Below are 15,106 nucleotides of genomic sequence, written 5' to 3'. Positions count from 1 at the left end.
TTATCTTTTATGAAACCCACATGAAATAAAAAATGAAAGCTCCCCAGTAGATTTAATCTAATACATCTGTAAAATCAGTTATGACTTGGTAGACATGTGTTGAAATCTACCTAACATTCAGTTCTAGCTATTCTTCTCCTATAAGGGCTTGAAATTATTTAAATAAAATGGAAAATACTGAGTTTGCAAGAATGAGCAAATACTCAGCTTTGTCAAACAGCACATAGAAAACCCCTGTAGTAGATTCCTCATGTATTGAATACAGTCCTTGAAAAAGAAGAGGCAAGATTAGAAATAGAGGTATTGATATATCCAGCAAGACCCCCGGCCCCTGCATATGTCCAGACACTTATTCTACCAACAACAGCAAATGATTTCATCAGAAAACAAGAACATATAGAGTCAGTGCCTAACTGAATGGGGTGACATGGGTTCTTTGTTTGAGAACTGTAGGGGCTGGACGATCCAGCAATGTATCTCATACAGCACCAAACTTTGAGATCTCCTGCTATGTAGAGAAGGGAAGCAGAAACTCTAGATTTAATAGCACCACACAAAATGCTTGAAAGACCTTGGTACTTTGGTTTTTAGGATTTGCGTGTTGGATTGTTTTTGGTTTTGATTTTTTTATGTATATATAAAGCAGAAAAACTATTTAAGGTCTACTAATTTGTGGGAGTAATCCAATTGTACACGGTAAACATTTGCTTTTTTTTTTTTAATTTTATTTATTTATTTATTTTTGGCTGTGTTGGGTCTTCGTTTCTGTGCGAGGGCTTTCTCTAGTTGCAGCGAGCGGGGGCCACTCTTCATCGCGGTGCGCGGGCCTCTCACTATCGCGGCCTCTCTTGTTGCGGAGCACAGGCTCCAGACACGCAGGCTCAGTAGTTGTGGCTCACGGGCCCAGCTGCTCCGCGGCATGTGGGATCTTCCCAGACCAGGGCTCGAACCCGTGTCGCCTGCATTGGCAGGCAGACTCTCAACCACTGCGCCACCAGGGAAGCCCAACATTTGCTTTTTAGGAGCTGATGGAAAGGTAATTGAGAAAAAAAAAAAAAATTACTTTGGGAGTCTCTACTTCATAGGACTTTTGTCTGAAACGCTGGGTCTGTCATGCATGCACAGACTCACACACACACACACACAACACAATGTTGCCTCGAAGGTATCTATTTGTAGCCCCAATCCATACTGCACAAATGTCGGTGTTTATTCTAAAAATAGCAAGTATTTAGATCTTACTATGTTCCAGACACTAGTCTAAGTGATTTACGTATATTAATCATCACAAGAACTACATTATGATCCCCATCTTTTATGCAATCAAACTAAGGAGCAGAGGTGTTAAGTCATTCATTCAAGTTCACACAACCAGTAAGGGGAAAGCCAAGCTTTCAACTCAGAGGGTGGCCTACAGGGTCCACAATCTTCCCACTACATTCTACTATCCATCACTTGCTAAACTACTTCTCAGCATGATTGGGAAAGGACAAAATACATATTCCATAATTGTGCCCTCTGAGTAGTGGGCAAGAATGAAGACTGGGATTTTCCCGTAATGGGAACCACTTCAGAGCCACAGTAGCAGCCATAATGGGGATTTTTACTTTGCTTCTTAGAGAGGGTGGGGACAGAGCAGCAGCTCTGCAATACTGGGACATGTCTGGACAGGATTCACATTATTTATGCTCGGTTGCATCACTAAAACAGGTTCTCAAAATAAGGTGGGTCTGTTCCAAGATCCATTTATGTTCTTATGTATTCATCTGATTTAATCTTTAAAATTGTATCTGTCTTGCTGGAAATTTAGCTAATTAACTTAAGAGATTCCCCCCACGCTGCCCTCTTATCTTCTGCTCCCAACCAACTGTAACTCTGTGGTTGAGTGCGGAACATAGAAGGTTGAAAAACCTGCATTCTCTCCCTGACTCTGCTACTGCATAACCTAGGTCAAGTCGTTTAACAGTTTTGTGCCTTGGTTTCATCGTCTGTAAGTTGTAAGGATTTCTCCCAGATTTAAAACTCTGATATTCTAGCTCACTGCATCCTCTGTGGACATTTCCATAAATTCCATGAACATTTGAATAAAATAAGAAAAAACTTCATGAGAAGAGGGGTCATGTTCATCTTAGTCACCAGTGCATATGCAGAACTTAGTACTTAGTTTGCAGTCTTTAAATATTTGTTGAATTTTTGGAAATGTAAGAATATTCCATATATGTAATAAGCAAAAATAAAAGTAAAAACCAAGTATCTCAGGAAAAAGCCCTACATTTGGATCAGTAAATGGGGAATGGACAGAAGTATTTAATTCACAATTTGACGCATTCTCTAAGAAAGATCTGATGAGGTTCAGGCCATGCTATCCCAGAATATGGTACCTTGGCATGTTGGATATTTTAAGCTGAAGGAGTTTGAGAAAATGGCAGAAGCAGATAGGTCAACTCTGACCTGCCCTCCTTGCCCTTCTTCCCTGAAACAGGTCATAAAACTCCCACGTGAAATGTACCCTCCCTGTACCAAGAGGAAGGAAGACATTCTAATCACCAGAAACAGGGAATTGGGGGGCAGAGAAATCTACACAAACCTTGTTAAACTAACCCTTATCTTCCTAGTTACTTCTTCATCATTTACTACTCCTAACCCAAATTCCTGTCTTGCCAATTCTTCACAAATTTATTGTTTCTGTGTCTAAAAGACCCTGCTCTGGTCACTTCTTTGAGTCTTCATTGTCTTGTAAAGACTCCCATATACAGGTAAAAATTCAATAAAATGTGGATGCTTTCTCCTCTTAATCTGTCTTTATCAGTTTAATTTTCCCAGACCCAGTCAGGCACCCTAAGAGGGGCAAGGAAAACTTTTTCCTCCCCTACAGGTCTAATAAGAGTGCTTTTTCTCAGAGATTTAACTTTTAAAAGCTTGCAAATACCTTTGCTTTCCTTGCAGTGTTTATTGAATTCATTATAGCCTGGGGGTTGCCAATAAATACATCTCATACACAAAGGAAAAGTGCTACATACATCACTGTCTTTACTCTTATAGTCCAAGCTCACAAAATACAATGGAAAACTAAAATGCTATGTAGACTTACACACTGTTTTTTCAACAATCACCCTTGTCTCACGAGTACCTACACTCCGTAGCACCTCACCTAGTTTGATTTGCCAACGTTAAACTTGGGCACACACACCACACACGTACGCTTAATGTAATTATTATCTTGGGAACCCCCAAATGACCAATGATGGAATGCTATGAAATCTTCTAAGCTGTTCTGCAAAGTTTCTAGGTCAAACCTAAGCAACTATTACTGATTTTTGGCAGATATTTTGAACCCGAAATTATTAACTCGAATTCTCCCTCTTTTATCCATATTTTGCCCCCAAAAATGCTATTATCACTAAAAGTTTCATTTAGGTTCGGTCAAATTAGTTTTAGAAAAACAACAAGAGAGAACTGTATTGTTAGTTTTACACTGTTCTGAGCATTTATGAATTGCTCCTAGATAAATGAAGTCTTATGGCTGTCAAATTCTCCCACCTACCCTTGTGCTGATGGGATTAAAAGGGAATAATGGTATAACTTCTTAAAAATAAATAAACATTTGTTTGACTTGTCTGCTGTGTTTCCATTCCATGTGAGACGAAATATTTTTCAGTAACCGAATGTTAAATTTCCATGCAATTGACTTAGATTAGAAATGAGAATTTTACATTTAGTGATATTTATTTTTGCTCTTAATGTGTATTTATTATCCTAGAGTTGATAGGGTTTAACAACTTTCACTCAAATCCGTTAGAAAATCTTGTCTCCACCTTAAAATATACTCAGAAGAAGAAGAAAACTTCTCCGACTTGCACTTCTGTTGCTACCATCCTAATACAAGCAAGAATCATTTTTCTACTGGATTGCCATAAGGGTCTCCTAACCTGTCTCCCTGTTTCCATCCTTGCTTTCCACTACATCTACTTTTAACAGAGCAGATCAGGTAATCTTGTTAAATGAAGGTCAGGCCATACTATAATTCTGCACAAAATCTTCAAATGGCTACTCATTCCACCCAGAAAAAAGGTGAAGTCCTTACAATGACCACAAGATTCTGCAAGATCCACCACTCTCTCCCATCGCTCACTTCACTCAGCTACACGTGGTGCCCTTGCGGTTCTTGGGGTGGATTGGGCTTGCTCCTGCCTTAGAATCATTGCCCTGGTCAGAGCCAGTGTCTGAACTGCTCTTCCCCGAGATAACCACAAGACTAATCTCTCCCTCCTTCAAGTCACCGCTCAAATGTCACTTTCTCAAACCCCTACTACCCTGTTTGCAACCGCATCTGACTCCTAAATCTGGACTTCTGTTACTGAACCAAACTTGGGTCCACTTGCCTGCGGGCAATAAAGCCAATCTATTGACACTGCCTTGCGGTGAAGGAAAGTGCAGCGATTATTGTAAAGCACCATAAAAGTAGCGAGCGCGGAAAAAAGCCGAACTCCCAGATGGGTTTCAGGAAAGCACTTTTAAAGGCCAGGTGAGAGAGGGGAGTCTCAGGATATGTGATCAGCTTGTGCACAGTTCTCTGCTTGGTTGATGGTGAGGTAACAGGGTGATGTCACAGGGGTTAACATTAGTAATCCTCAGGCTCCAGTAGGCCTGGGGGCTATGTGTTCATGGTCATCAAGTAGTTATGTCTTCCATCTGTGAAACAACTCAGGAAATGTGCATCAGATACTGTTATCTAGATACATCAGAGAGGAGCTAAAGCAGAGAATATTGGGGGGGGGGGGAAGGGGAGGGGGTCTGTCCCGGGAAGGCCCATAGGGTCCTGCTCTGTTACACTTCCAAGTCCACATATACTGTGCTTTCTTTTCACCATAACACTTAGCATTTTCTAATATTGTATATAATTTTCTTATTTATTATGGGTATTGCTAATTTTCTGTCACTTTTCCCCTACTACAATGTAAACTCTTGTGAGGATGAGAACTTTTTATGCTTTGTGTATTAATATATTTCATGTACTGTGTTTGGGATATTATAGGTACTTCATAAATATTTGTTGAATGAATAAATGAATTTGAAATTCTAATCATTAATTAAAATTTTCTTACAAGAAAAACCCCAGGGGTAAGTTGATGTCATTCGTTTTGTCATTTAACAAGATCAGGGCCCTAATTCCCTGAGATTTCCTTGATCTTTCCCTTGTCTTGGTTGCCTTGTAGTTGCAGAATAGTTGCTGCAGTTGTAGTTACTGCTGCTATTCCAGGCATCTTATCTGTGGTCAAGGCAGAAAGAAAGACAAAGGAAAAAGGACAGCTCTCCCCTAGAGAATAAAAGCTTTCTTTCCTGTAATCTCACCTATAGACTTCCACTGGCTTAAATCTCACTGGCCAGAACTGGGTCATAAGGTCAGGTTCAGCTGTAGGGAACCTGAGAAAGGGTTACAGGATTTCCATAACTGATTTAGACCAATCATGAATCACCAGCTTTAGATGAGAACATAGCCAGTGGATCCATTAAATTGTGCCCAGGGGGAAAGGATATTGGGGAGGCAATGAAGAGGCTGCCACAGTGTGCTCTCATGAAACTTGCAGCTGACTTTCTGAGCCTAGCTAACACAGAGAGAAAATAAACTATGTAAAAGAAGACACAAAGTGTTTATTTCACTGAAGTTCAGAGAAAAGAAACAATTTACATGAGTTGGTGAATTAATAAAGGTAACATAGAAGAGAGTTCTTGAGTTTGTCTTTGGATAGGAGAAAACAAATCAGGAAGACATGGGTTGAGAGTGGAGATGGGTTTGGGGAGTGAAAGGCAGAATATCAACTCTAGCATAAATATAACCTATCAGTTATACAGTAAAGTAAAATTATGGCAAAGTTTTACACCAGCCCTTAAGGAAATTTATACAGCAGAAAAGATACAAAGTAAACAAACCATATGTCACTTAATATCTCCTGAGAGGATTTGGGGCTGTTAGGGACACAGCTGAACACTAGTGATCTAATCCAATGTTTTCATTATAATCATGAAGAAACTGAGGCCCAGAGATGTTAATTGATTTTTCTAAGATCACGTGGTAGCTTTAATGGCCAAGACAGGACCGGTACTGAGATCTTTCTATTCCATCACTACATTTCCCAAATTTCATTGTAGCATGAGTATCCTCCCTTGAAAAAATATCACCAAACAGCAATTTGTTATCACCAAATAACAAGATGCTTATTATTCTCATCCTGGCCTTCCTGTGTCCAACTGTAGCTGCTAGTAAGTAACAAAAATTTGTTCAAAATTCGTTTCAAGTAAAGGAGAGTGCAGAGACATGTATCAACAAAATCAGGAGGAAAATTGGATAAGAAAAGGTCAGTGTTTACACAACTGAGTATAGCTTTGACTGTTGACTGGACAGCTGTTAAATCCAGAGCTTTGTATCCCAGAAAAATACTCAGTTATCAAAAAGGCATTCATTCATTCACCAGCTGCACATTAAGATTTTCTAATATTTAAAAGTCATAGAGGTCACCACACTTAAAGAGATATTATTGAATGTTACTGTTCCTTCATAGAAATTGATTCTTTTACTATTTATTCAACTGTTCATTCAGCTGAACTCACTGAGGAGAACTGTACTGCAAATATTGAAATGGGGTCCAGTTGGAGGCTGAGTGAGTCAGCATAAGTAGGCGGGGAGCTCTGCAGGCACAAGGCTGAAAACAAACACCCTGAATAAAGAGCCCAATTTCACATCCAGGACACCAGCCTCAAGCAGTTTCATTATCAACAAGTCTTTCCAAGTTCATTGTTTGTGCTCAAGACATATAAACGTCCCATTTTAAACTTCACAACAATAACAAAATGTACTAAGAAACTAGTGAAGGGAGAGGGAAGAAAACTTCTAGTCTGAAGCACTAGGAAATGAAGTCACCAGCCAGTTTTCCTTCCTGACCTCAGGCAAATGATTGACTTTGGAACTGACAATGGCCGGCTTAGAGCTATTCAGAGTGTCAAGTGCCTCCTGGTTTCATGTCACTGAACATGTAACAAAGAACAGGAATAGAGAGACTGGGGTAATGGGGGAAAGGTACATATCAAATTACATCTTGAAATCTCAATCTTTCCCAAACAAATGTAAACACTTAGGTACATCTGAATCATTCATTCTGAAAACCCAACAGAGCCTTTCCTGGGCAAGTAGGACAGATTAAAGCAACAATAACTCCGGCTTTGCTCAACTGATTTTTCTAGATTGAGCTAACAAAACTGGTCTTGCAGAAACCTGCCCTTGCTTCCTTTCACCTACAGAATTAAAATGTCCCTCTTGGTTATAATGCCGCAGAACCACAACAGAATAGCCTGAGAAATCCTAGTAGGGAAGAGGCATCCAGAGCTGAAAGGTCTGAGTTAGGACTACATATTGACTGGCTTTATTTATAGCATTATGATAATTTTCATAATGAGCTAATCATCTGCCAAAGGGCATCATCACTGTGTCTGTGCCTCATCATCGCATTGTCACCAATCCACTCAGTCATCACGTAATTACAGAACTAAAGGTCTCAGGTTTCCCTCAGTTGCATTCACTTATCTATATCATTCACTGGTTTGATTGCTTACTCACTCTTCTTCCCCCAGTTAGCTACCCAACCAACTTTTATGAGTGGGGCGGGCAGGCATGATCTAACTGATGGAGATGTGAAAGGCAAGACACGTTGCACAACCACGTAGTACCTGCCCTTCCAGGTATGGAAATGGAGATGTTGGGGCAGAATGGACTGACTGAAGCTTCGCCTGGGAGAGTTGAGAAGCCTCCACTGGATCACTGTCTTAGAGAAGTGATGGAGGGAAAGATAAGAACTGACCAGGAAGAAAGGGCATTCCAAGCAGAAGGAACGATAGGTATAAAGGCAAATAAACATGGATAGTCTTGGTATGCTTGGGGAAGGGTGAAAAAGTTCAATATGCTTGGAAAGAAAGCATAGGTAGGGATGAAAGGGAAGGGATAAAGAGCTACCAGGGAGTTGGAGGAAATGAGACTAGAAAAACAGGTCACTGTCCAAACTGTCTCTCAGCCCACTGTGATATGGCCTCAACCCCACCACTCCTCTGAAAGTACAGTTGTCAAGGTCACCAATGACCTTCTTATGACTGAATACTTAGGTCATTCTCAGGCCTCATTTTACTGATCATTTTTGCCAGTAGTGTACCAAAGGCTGGAGAGTAAGAGTGGTCAACTCTGAGTACAGGCAATAAGGGGGTGCCTTGTCTATAAAGAATTTAAAAACAATAATAAAAATTGATAAGTTTGGTCATTTTTTATTACCACAAGGTACCAGCAATTGATCAACAAAATACTCCTCCCCCTACTTTATAGCACAGGGAACTATATTCAATATCTTGTAATATTCTAATGGAAAAGAATAGATATTTATATATACATATAACTAAATCACTTTGCTGTACACCAGAAACTAATACAACATTGTGAATCAGCTATGCTTCAATTAAAATATTTTTAAAATTTTTTAAACAAATAAATTAATTTTTAAAAAAGGATTAAAAAATACTCCTCCCCAAAACTCTTTTACTGATCTAAGTTCTAGGCAATTGCTATTACTTTTGCATTTTAATAATATATATTATTATTATATATGTATATTATAGTATGCTATATTATATGTATATATGTATGCACAATTCAAATAAGCATCTTTTTATTACTTATCCTTTAACAAATATCATATTCTATCTGAAAGTTAATTTTAAGAGTCCACAGTTAATCAGTTCACCCCAGACACAGGTGGACTCATTTCAAGAGTAAATCCAGGGACTTCCCTGGTGGCGCAGTGGTTAAGAATCTGCCTGCCAATGCAGGGGACACGGGTTCGAGTTCTGGTCCAGGAAGATCCCACATGCTGCAGAGCAACTAAGCCCAAGTGCCACAACTACTGAGCCTGCACTTTAGAGCCCACAAGCCACAACTACTGAGCTCATGTGCCACAACTACTGAAGCCCGTGCGATTAGAGCCCGTGCACTGCAACGAGAAGCCACCGCAATGAGAAGCCCACGTACTGCAATGAAGAGTAGCCCCTGCTCGCCGCAGCTAGAGAAAGCCAGCGCACAGCAACAAAGACCCAACGCAGCCAAAAATAAAATAAAAACATTAAAAAAAAAAAAAAGAGTAAATCCATAATGATTCAGAATCATTCAGGCTTGCTTTGGTCATTGTGTCTCCAACCCTACAGTACATGTATTCCTATGTTTAATCAGTAGATTCAAAATATATCATGTCAACACAGAGACTGTAAAGACAAAGAAATAGAAACTGAGTTCATTCTGTCATTTTTATGTTACCACATGTTAGGAGTTTTTATTTGTATTTAAAATCGAAAACAGCAAAACAGAGTATGAACTTTGAGGTATTTTTTATTTGCTTGGCAAGTACAAACTTTAATTCATACATGAGCTAGTTTACTGAGTTTGAATAATATCTTTAAAACTGAAATTCGTTTTTTAAATGGCGCTCATTTTAAAATTAAAGACCAAATCAAGAAGATGTTTATTGATTCTTACATGATGAGGACTGAAATTTCACCATATGGAGGAGGGACTCTGCCCTGAGTATTAAATGCACTCGTTACTGATCAAGGCAACGTTCACCACCCTATCTTTCGTTAAATACTCTTTTCTTTTGGTTTCCATGATACAGAGTCTCCCAGTTTTTTCTCACCTAGTAGTCTCCTTTGCAGGATTTTCTTCTTCTCATCCCTTAAAGCACCATATTCTCAGGGTTCTTCCCCAGGAGGTCATCTCTTCTTAAACATACAAAGTGCCTTGGGCAATCTCTTCAGCTTCAAAGGCTTCAGTTATCAACTGCATGCTAACAACCACCCTCAAACCTATACCTTTGACCTAAATCTCTCCTGAAATAACTTGTTTATCCACACTCTATGCTTAATATCTTCCCTTGAACAGAGCTTAGACATCTCCAATTCATTTGTCCGAAATTGAGCTTCATTAACTTCACCAGCAATTTGGTGAAGTCCGGAAAACCTTAATTTATCCTTCTCCTTTTTCACCCATGCCTCCTCAATTACCAAGGCTGACAAATCTCTCTCCTAAATACCTCTTGTATCATCCACTTATCTGCTTCCTCACCATCACTACCATTCCCTGCGCCACCGTCACCTCTTGCCACGATAGCTCCAACAGCTGTCTTGTGCATTGTAGACCAAGAGCTCTCCCTAAAGGGAAAATCGGATCACATCACTAAACTGCTTAACATCACCTAACAAATTTCGTGTCTTTACTTTCAAGATCCATATAAAGACATCTCTTTCTACCTTCAGAACCTCAGCTCTCAGCCATTCTGATTCGATTTCAGTTATTTTAATGCTTTAAGTTCTCCCCTACCTCCAAACCACTGCTTATGCTATTTCCATCCTCTAAATTTCAAAGAAAATATCGTTTCCTCTATAAAGCCTGACTGCTATTCAGGTTTGGGTTAGATGCTTTCCTGCTGCACCCTATCACAGCACCAAGTCTGTCTCTCCTCGTTTTTAAACTACTTAGACTTCAATTTTTTTAAGAGCAGACACAGATCTGTCTTATTCCTCACTGTATTTCTAGGACCTTACACAGTGCTGTTATAGAGTGGGCACTAATAAATATTTTGTTAAATGAATGAATATATGCATGAGTCGCTTTTCCCCTCACAAGAATTTCTCTACACCATGGATCATGGCTGCTTTGTCTAAGGCTTACAGCATCAATTGCTCTATTTTGACTTATTTAAAATCCACCACGTGGGGATGGAATGCAGAACCTTCAACCAACATTAGAATTGCCCTTTCAATTTTAAATCTACTTATCAACAGAGATGGTCATTTTAAGTCTCTCTTGGTTCTGAGCTTCAGGGGAGAGTGTGTAGAGGGGATCTTTTCTGATTCCAGATGAAGAGATATACACAGAAACTACCAAAGTCAAGGCACTTCTTAAAGAAAAGGATGAAGCTTTCATCACTGGAGAGACCCAACTAAAGTCTAATGCCAAGGAAGAGAAGAAGAGGCCGAGTGAGATTTTCTAGCCAGCACGACCTTCCCTCCCTTCGTGTTTGTCTCAACAGCAGCAGCCTATTGGTCCGGCGTTTACATGAAGATGAGAGGCAACTGGATGGATTCTCTGTCTCCATCCTGCCCCAGGCGGAGCTGAGAGCAGCAGGTAACAGGCACCTGGACGGGGCTCCCCCCGGGCCGTCAGGGCTTCTAATCAGCTTCTCTCAGCCGGCAGATTTTGAACAGTGGGTATGTTCCAAATGTGTCAGGGCCTATTTTTCAAACATCACTGCAGATTCATTTGTTATGTCTTGCCTTTTTTTAGACCTTGACAACAAAGGGACATTTTTAACCAAGGAAGAGAAAGAGAGAAGCTAGTGTACACTGATGTCTTATGACATGCTAGGATCCACAGTGAGATTAACCTATTTCTTTGAGATCTTTGGGGCCCTATTATCTATGACTCCTTGTTATTTTCCATTCCAGGACTGCAATTATATCTCCAAAGGGGGAAGATTCAAACTATGCTTTCATGTTTATGTGCTCTGAATTCTGACATATTTCAAAGTGTGTACCTTAAGGTGGACTTTGAGGAAATACAGGGATCTCTACTCTGCTACAGGTGTTTATGTGTGTGTGTGTGTGTGTGTGTGTGTGTGTGTGTGTCCAACTTAGAATATAAATAACACAAGCATGAGAATCTTTGTTTTATTACTCTCTAAAGGACAGTGAGTGCTTAATACTTAAATTTTCACACACACGTAAATAAAACTCCCAAAGCTCTCTAATGTATTTTGTGCATGTTTACTGGAGCCTGCACCTACCCTAGGAAGATACTTGAGGAAGAGAATTTGGAGCATTAAAATGAACTCCTTTGTATTTCCTTTATTTCCTATGCAGCAACAGAATGATGTATAATTTTCCCAGAGATGCTGTAACAAATCACCACAAACTTGGTGGCTTAAGGCAACAGTGATTTATTCTCTCACTGTTCTGGAGACCAGAAGTCCAGAATCGGTTTCACCGGGCCAAAATTAAGGTGTTAGCGGGGCCACAGTCCTTTCAGAGACTCTAGAGGAGACTCTTCCTTGCTCCTTCCAGCCCTTGGTGGCTGCTGGCATGCCTTGGCTTGTGGCTGCGTCACTACTGCCTCCATGGCCACATTGCCTTCTCTTCTTCTGTGTCCAATGTCCCCTTAGCCTCTCACTTGTAAGAACTCTTGTGATTGCATTTCATACCTGTCTGGATAATCTGTGATAATCTTTCCTTAAAAGCCTAAACTTAACCATATCTGCAAATCCCATTTTACCGTGTAAAGGAACATTCATAGGTTCCAGGGATTAAAATATGGCTATCCATATGGGGGTCATATTCAGCCTACCACAGGTGGTGCAGGCATCACCTTACTAAAAACGAATTTCTTCTGGGGTACAAGCCATTCAGGGGAAATCAAAGGTGAGAGGCACTAGCTGTGACAGCAAGAACCATTCTCAAAAAAAAAAAAAAAAAATTTATTCTGACTCTGATTCAGAAGTCAATGAGGAAATGGGTTCTTGACTTTGGAAAAGGATTGTGTGCCAAAATTTTGTGAGGCAGTTCTGTAAAGTTCAGATCTTAGAACACTTTTCTACAGAAATAATGAAGCTTAAGACAGTTTTGGTTCTACTGAGCCACAAAGAGCTAATTCAATGTAACCGAGGTACATTGAAGTTGTACCTTTTGTCTTCTTAAACTCTACTCTATGGAAATCATAAGAAAAGCAAAACTCAAAATGTGTGTGCAAAGATGTTTTTGGCAATACTACGTATCATAGCATAAAAAAAGGTTTGGAGAGAGAACCTTAAATAAGCAACAATATAGAAGGGTTTTAATAAATTATAGAATATACACATAATGGAATGTCATTTAGCCATATTAAGTTGATGTAAAAATTGTTAGACATAAGAAAACGTGCATACGAAATTTAAGTGAACTGTCATGACAACATGTGTTTTGCTGTGAATCTATAATTTGTGCAGGGCTCGTTGGGGACAGCTTCTCTCTACTCCACTTGGCATTGGCTGTAGCAGCTCAGAGGCTGCAATCATCTGAGGGTTCACTTACTCATACGTCCAGCCACTGACGCTGTTGGTCAGAACACCTACACATAGGCTCTCCGTGTGACCTAGGCTTCCCCTCCTGGTTTCCAAGGGCCAGTGTCCTAAAAATGAGAGCCAGGCAGAAGCTGTATCACCTTTTATGACCTAGCCCTAGAAGCCATGCAACATCCTTTTCACCACATTCTATTGATCGAGGCAGTTGCAAGCCCCAGCCAGTTATATGTGGAGGGAAAATAAGACTCTATGTGTTAATGGAGAGGCCAGGTTCTGGCACCAGAAAATATCTGGTGGCCACTTTTGGAAAATACAGTCTGCCACACAAGGACAGAGCATAATCCTGACAATGTTAAACACAAATACATAATTACTGGCAGATTGCAAGAAGGTAGTAATAGCATTTCATATTAATAGAGATAACTAATAGTATTTATGTCTTGGGGGTAGAATTATAGGTGATTTTTGTGTTCTTCTTTGTGTACTTTTCTGAATTCCCCATAAATTTTATGAGTAAATATAATTGTTATGACTGAAAATATCGACATCCTTTTTAGAAAAGAGAATATGTGAATAGCACTTTACACAATATTTTCATGTGTAATACATCATGTGATCCTAGCAATAGTCCAGTGGGCAAGAGGTACTGAACAAATTTTCGGGCCCAAAATTTGAGACTAAGACAAATTCATGCTAGTTTTGGGGGGAGCTGAACTTCAAATTCCAGTCTTTTGATTCCAAAGTCTTGTTTTCCACTGTACATAGTTTCCATGGTTTCTCCCTTAAAATGGGTTGGAAATTGCAGTTAATATGCTTACAATCTAGGGGAGAATCTCTTCTGCTATTTTCTTGCCCCTCATTGCCACAGTGACAGAAGGATGATTCCTCCTCCCTCTTTATACCATCTCTTTTGCTCTAGAGGTAAGTGTTGGGAAGAGGTAAGATTAGAAACCCTTGAGAAGCTTCTGAAAATGTGCAGGGAAAAAAGAATGGGGAATGCAGGAGTTTGGGATGGGGACTTGGGAGACTTCTCTTGCAGTGGGAAACATCAAGCAGGAGTACAGGGATGACTTTGGATCCTGTTGCCTAGAGGCTCAAATAGCGCAGGTAGGGACTGGCTATGTCTTGATCTTTACCACAGTGATGCTGAGACAAGATGCGTGAGAAAAAATGAAGCAGGGCTGACTTTCCCAAGGACATTAGTTTCCATAAGAAAGAGGAGAAGTTTCTGGGGATGGAGTAGTAAAGGAGTGAGTACTTAGTTCTAAGAGCTGATCATAAATAACTACAGGATTTTCATAAAGTGGGTGCTGGTAACCCAAATTCCCAGCAAATCTGGGAAAAGAAGGGTGTCTAGTTAGCTAAAGGATTCAAGAGCAATTAAATGGATTTGAAATGACCTTAACCAAAATTGTCTTCTCAGTTGAAATTTGTTTCAAGATGTGTTTAGGTTCAAATGGAATATCCAATTTTGGAAAGAGAAGAAAAGCTTTAATCATATAAACAAACTAAAATAATAAAACCAATAAATGTATATGGATATAGTTATGGTGTCTGGTTCTGACACCACGACTGAACATCTCTCTATTGTTATACTGAGCTTACGTGAAAAGCACTCATCCTCATTGGTTTTGAATCCTTCAGTGTCAGCGGTCCCAACTCTCCAGCATGTACTAGACTTCACGCTCAACTCCATCATCTTCCTTAGTGTCAGCCTGTAGAGCTTGTAGCAAACCTAAGCTTTTTCCTTAGGATTAGTAGATATCATTTGAATCCTTAAGTTTTGTGAATTTTATCTTCTAGTCCACAGTGTGAAGAGGAAAGGCAAACATTAAGATATAATCAAATTAAATTTAGTGATCAAAAGAACATTGTCCTATGCTCAGGCAAATCCTATATTAAAAGTAGATATTACTGAATGTTCATCAATGCTTCTGGTTCTTCTTTTTCCAGGTATACCACATACA

The 15,106-nt window shown here is 39.7% G+C and overlaps 1 protein-coding gene across 1 annotated transcript in view; it reads right to left on the bottom strand.

Annotated features, from left to right (window-relative positions):
* Positions 1 to 983: 983 nt before the first annotated feature.
* The window catches only part of NRIP1 (nuclear receptor interacting protein 1), a 114,847-nt gene continuing 100,724 nt past the window's right edge, over positions 984 to 15,106 (bottom strand). Inside the window, exon 4 of the transcript XR_009701333.1 lies at positions 984 to 1,025. The gene's annotated coding sequence lies outside the window, so the exon portion shown is untranslated. The remainder of the gene's footprint in view (positions 1,026 to 15,106) is intronic.

The sequence above is a fragment of the Eubalaena glacialis genome, chromosome 6 (genome assembly GCF_028564815.1).
Source record: "Eubalaena glacialis isolate mEubGla1 chromosome 6, mEubGla1.1.hap2.+ XY, whole genome shotgun sequence".
NCBI lineage: Eukaryota > Metazoa > Chordata > Mammalia > Artiodactyla > Balaenidae > Eubalaena > Eubalaena glacialis.
This window is presented reverse-complemented; position numbering and strand designations above follow the sequence as displayed.